The sequence below is a fragment of the Ursus americanus genome, chromosome 23 (genome assembly GCF_024610735.1).
Source record: "Ursus americanus isolate L20-20 chromosome 23, mUrsAme1.1.p, whole genome shotgun sequence".
In the NCBI taxonomy this organism is placed as follows: Eukaryota; Metazoa; Chordata; class Mammalia; order Carnivora; family Ursidae; genus Ursus; species Ursus americanus.
In genome coordinates, this window is record NC_142149.1 from 31,484,403 (window position 1) to 31,490,402 (window position 6,000).

Consider the following 6,000-nt stretch of genomic DNA (forward strand, 5'->3'; position numbering starts at 1 on the left):
CCCAGCAGAGGAGCCCGATGTGGGACTTGATCCTGGAACCCCGGGATCACGCCCCGAGCCGAAGGCAGACGCCTAACAACTGCGCTACCCAGGCGCCCCATATTGATATATAACCTTTAACCATGAGACTATAATGCTTATTTGTTTGCCTGGGAAGATTATATTTCTCTTTATAAATTTATTGAGAAAGTGAATTTGAATTTCCCTATCAACATGTAATATTAAGACTGTTATCACTTTTTTGATCTTATTAAAATCAGCTCAGTTGTTTAACTGTTTGTTTTCTCTTAATATTGGGGAAAATATATACATTTTCCTTTCAGTGTTCAATTTCAGTATAAGTAAACACAAAAGGGTGATTTTTGCAGAAATGTTGCAAAACACACAGAATCCTGATATTTTCCTCATCATAAATAGTCTAACTTGAATCAATCCGTGCGTGAGTCACAGGTGGGTTCTTTGAGGGTGATCCTCCCTCACTTCTCTTGCTTTTCCTACTGGCAGGGGTATGATGAAGATAAAATGTGATGACAGGTGTAAAAGCGATATTAAACTATTTTATTTTTAATGGAAGGCGTATAGCAAGTGACAGGATTGCCAGGGATGGCCACTTGGTTGATGGGCTCTGTGGTAGCCTGTCTCCAGATGGCCCCCAGTGGTTCTCACCTTTTGTGTAGTCCCCTCATTCTGAATCAGGGCTTGCCTTCTGTGACCAATAGAATATAGCAGAAATGATGGTATGTGACTTCTTTTTTCAAAAAGGTTTATTTATTTAGGAGTGCCTGAGTGGCTCCGTCATTTGAGCAACCAACCCTTGGTTTCGGCTCAGGTCATGATCTCGGAGTCCTGGGATGGAGCCCCACAACGGCTCCACACTCAGTGGGGAGTCTGCTTGAGGATTCTTTCTCTCCCTCTCCCCTCTCCACCCTGCACCCCCTGGCTCACACTCTTCTCTCTCTCTCTCACTAATAAATAAATCTTTATTTGAGAGAGCAAGAGCACAAGCAGGAGGGGCAGAGGGAGAAGAGAGAGAATCCCAAGCGGCCTCTGCACTGAGTCCAGAGCCCAATGCAGGGCTTGATCTCAAGACCCCAAGATCACGACCTGAGCCAAAACCAAGAGTCAGAAACTCAACCCACTGTGCCACCCAGGTGCCCCAATGGTATGTGATTTCTGAAGCTAGATCATAATGGCATTGCACCTTTTGCCTTGGTCTCTTGGATTGCTCACTCTGGGGAAAACCAGCTGCCATGTGGTGAGGACACTCAATGGGAGACCCAGGTAGAAAGGAACTGAGGTCCCTAGTTAACAGCCAAGATCAATTTGCCAGTCATGTGAGTGAGCCAAATTGGAGATGCATCAAACTGTAACCTCAGGAGAGACCCTGAGCCACAACTGCCCAGCTGAGCCACTTCAGAATTCCTGACATATAAATACTGTTAGAGACAATACATGGTTATTTCTGGGGCACCTGGGTGGTTCAGTCAGTTAAGCATCTGCCTTCAGCTCCAGCCGTGATCCTGGGGTCCTGGGATGGAGCCCTGAGTCAGGCTCCCTGCTCAGGGAGAGTCTGCTTCCCTCTCTGCCCATCCCCGTGATCATGCTTGGGCTCTCCCTTCCTCTCCCCGCCCCTCTCTCTCAAATAAATAAATAAAATAAAATTAAATGGTTATTGCTATTTTAAGTCACTAAGATTTGGAGGTGACTTCTTATGTAGCAGATTATGTAGAATCGATTTCTCTAGCGTTGACTCTCATTAACCAAGCACAGAGCCCAATATATAAACCAGAATAGCAATTTACTAATATACTTTGAGACACACAAGTATGGAGCGGATTGAAAAGCCCCGTCATTCTCTCCCTATAGACAGACCAACTTCAAGAGGAGGAAAAGTTGCTCGATGAACATGGAATTGGATCAGGAAGTTAGTATGATGATCCACAAGAGGGCAACACCTGTCACAGAGCACTAGACATAGATAGTGCACCCCCCATACACACACACCCACAATGCTTTGGCTGAGCACCCACTCCCTGTGTCTGGCTCCTATAACATCATTTTTCTACGCTTTACACTAACTTTTCCTTTTTTGTTAAGCAGTTTTTCTTCAAGTGAATCCTAATAAATTTGACTACATTTATGGTTACTTAATTATAATGACACTGTAGTTCTGCCTCCAACTGATTTAAGTATTCCTAAACCCCTTCTATTCTCCAAACTGAAAATAGCTTAAAGAGAATTATAAAAAGTTGAAATCACCTGAAATGACCATTTTACTACTTTAATAAGCATCTTTCTAGATATCTATGCATTTGTCCCATGTAGACATTTATTCACACATTTTCATGGGGTCATAATGTACCTACTAGCATACTACTACTAGCATTAGTGAGTAATTTGTCATGGACACCTTTCTGTGTCAGTAAATCTATATGACACAATTTCTAATTAGCCCACTTATGGTTGTTTCATAATTTAAAAACATTATTGTGGTAAAACACACATAACGTTTACCATCTTAACTATTCTGAAGTGTATAGTTCAGTGGTATTAAATACATTCACACTATTATGCAAACATCATCACCATCCATCCCCCAACTCTTTTCATCTTGTAAATTTACCATTTTAGCCATTTTTAAGTGTACAATGCATTGTCATTAAGTACATTAACAATGTTATGCAACCATCACCACTCTATCCATTTCCAGAACTTTTTCATCATCCGCAAAACTCTATACCTGTTAAACGGTAACACCCCAGCCCTGACAACCAGCATTATACTTTCTGTCTTTAACATTTGGACTACTGTAAGTAACTCGTATAAGTGGAATCATATGGTATTTTCTTTTTGTGATTGTCTTATTTCACTCAGCATAATGTCCTCAAGGTTCACCTATGTTGTAGCTTTATCGCAGAATTTCTTTCCTTTTTAAAGCTGAATAATATTCCATCGTATTTACATTTTGCTTATCCCTTCATCCATTTATGGACACTGTTGGTTCCACATTTTAGCTATAAGGCTGCTATGAACATTGCTATAGAAATATCTGTTGGGAGACACTGCTTTCAATTCTTTTGGGTACATACTCAGAAGTGGAATATATTGCTGGGTTATATGGTCATTCTACTTTTAATTTTTTGAGGAACCGCCATACTGCTTTCCACAATCACTATACCACCTTACATTCCCACCAATAGTGCACAGGAGGTCTAATTTGAAAACATTTTTGCCAACACTCGTTTTCTGTTTTTTTCCATAATAACCATCTTAAAGAACATGAGGTGGTATCTCATTGTAATTTTGATTTTCATTTCCCTAATAATTGATGTTGAGCATCTTTTCACGTGCTTACTGACAATTCATGTATCTTCTTTGGAGAAATGTGTATTCAAGTCCTTGCCCAATTTTGAATTGGATTGGTTTTTGTTGTTGAATTTTAGGAGTTCTCTATATATTCTGGATATAAATCTTTATCAGATATATGATTTGCAAATTATTTCTCCCATTCTATGGGTTGCCTTTTTACTCTGTGGATAGTGAAATTTTAAATTTTCATTAAGTCCAACATGTCTACTTTTTACTTTGTTGCCTGTACCTTTGATGTCATATCCAAGAAATCATTACCAAATCCAATGCTGTAAAATTTTTGTCCTACATTTTCTTCTAAGAGTTTTATTGTTTTCAGCCTTAGATTTAGGTGATCCGTTTTGAATTAATTTTTGCATATGGTGTTAGATAAATATTAGATAAGAATCTCATTCTTTTGGGGCGCCTGGGTGGCTCAGCGGTTAAGCATCTGCCTTCGGCTCAGGGCATGATCCTGGCGTTCTGGGATCGAGCCCCACATCAGGCTCCTCCGCTGGGAGCCTGCTTCTTCCTCTCCCACTCCCCCTGTGTTCCCTCTCTCGCTGGCTGTCTCTCTCTCTCTGTCAAATAAATAGATAAAAATCTTAAAAAAAAAAAAAAAAGAATCTCATTCTTTTGCATGTGCGTATCCAGTTTTCCCAGCATCATTTGTTGAAGAGATTGTTCTTTCCCCAAGGTCTCGGCATCCTTGTCAAAAATCATTTGACTGTATGTACAAAGTTTTTTTTCTCGGCCCTCTCTTCTATTCCATTGATCTACATGTCTGTCTTTACACTAGTACCACATTGTTTTGATTACTGTAGCTTTGCAAGTTTTGAAGTCAGGAAGTGTGGGTCCTCCAATTTTGTTGTTCTTTTGTAAGATTGCTTTGGCTATTTGGGGTCCATTGAGATTTCATATGAATTTTAGGAAAGATTTTTCTATTTCTGAAAAAAAAAGTCACTGAGGGGGCAACCCTCTTGGGTTCCCTCCCTCCTCAGGAGCTTTGTACTATCACTTTGCTAATGCTCAATAAACCTTGCTTTGCTGCCGACCACTCTGTCTGATCTACCTCTCCATTCTTCAAAGCAGCATGACCAAGAACCACAGGCACCAATGGAGAAAAAAATTCTGCAACAATCCCCAGGTCCTGGAATTGAGTTCTGCCTTGGACTCCTTGCTCAGAGGGGAGCCTGCTTCTCCCTCTGCCTGCGGCTCCCTCTGCTTGTGCTCTCTCACTTTTTCTGACAAATAAAATCTTCATTTTTAAAAAAGTCATTGTGTTGGGGCGCCTGGGTGGCACAGCGGTTAAGCGTCTGCCTTCGGCTCAGGGCGTGATCCTGGCATTCTGGGATCGAGCCCCACATCAGGCTCCTCTGCTGGGAGCCTGCTTCTTCCTCTCCCACTCCCCCTGCTTGTGTTCCGTCTCTCACTAGCTGTCTCTATCCTGTCAAATAAATAAATAAAATCTTTAAAAAAAATAAAAATAAAAAAAATAAAAAAGTCATTGTGGTTTTGATAAGAGATTGCATTGGCTCTATAGATTGCTTTACGTAGTATTGACATGTTAACAATATAAAGTCTTCCATTACATGAACATGGGATATATTTCCATTTATTTGTCTTCTTCAATTTCTTTCTGCAATGTTTTGTAGTTTTCATAGTACAAGTGTTTCACGTCCTTGGTTAATTCCTAAGTATTTTATTGTTTGTGATGCTACTGTAAATGGAATTGTTTTTGTAATTTCCCTTTCAGATTTTTTCTTGTTCACATATGGAAATGCAATGGAATCTTGTGTATTGCCTTTGTATTCTGCCACTTCGCTGAAGTCATTTATTGGTTCTAACAGTTTTTTGGTGAAATCTTTAGAGTTTTCTACATAATAAGTTCATATCATCTACAAACAGATACAGTATTTACTTTTTCCTTTCTAATTAGGATAACTTTTCTTTTCCTTGCCTAAGTGTTCTGGCTAGAACTCCAATACTATGTTAAATAGACGTGGTGAAAGCAGGCATCCTCTCTAGTTCCTGATTTTGGAGGAAAAGATCTCAGCCTTTCAATACCATTGGGTATGATATTTGCCATGGGTTTTTCATATGTGGCTTTTATCATATTGAGATAGTTTCCTTCTACTCCTAGTTTGTTGAGTGTTTTTGTCACAAAAGGGTATTAACTTTGTTAAATGCTTTTTCTGCATCGAATTAAAATGATGATACTTTCTTTCCTCTTCATTCTATTGACGTGGCATATCATAACAGCACATGGGATTTTCATACTTTCAGCCATCCTTGTGTTCCAGGAATAAATCCCACTTGGTTATGGTGTATAATCTTTTCAATATGCTGCTAAATTTTTGCTAGTATTTTGTTGAGGATTTTTGCATCCATGTTCCTATGAGATACTGATTTGTAGTTTTGGGTCTTTATCTGGCTTTGGTACCGGGGTAATGCTGGCCTCAGAACGAGTTAGACAGTGTTTCTTCTTCAATTTTTTGGAAAAATTTCAGAAGGATTGGTAGTAGAAGGATTGAGATATTTGGTAGAATTCACCCGTGAAGCCATCAGGTCCAGGGCTTTTCTTTCTTGGGAGGTTTTGGATTACTGATTCAATCTCCTTCCTAGTTACAGGTCTATTTGGATTTTCTCTTT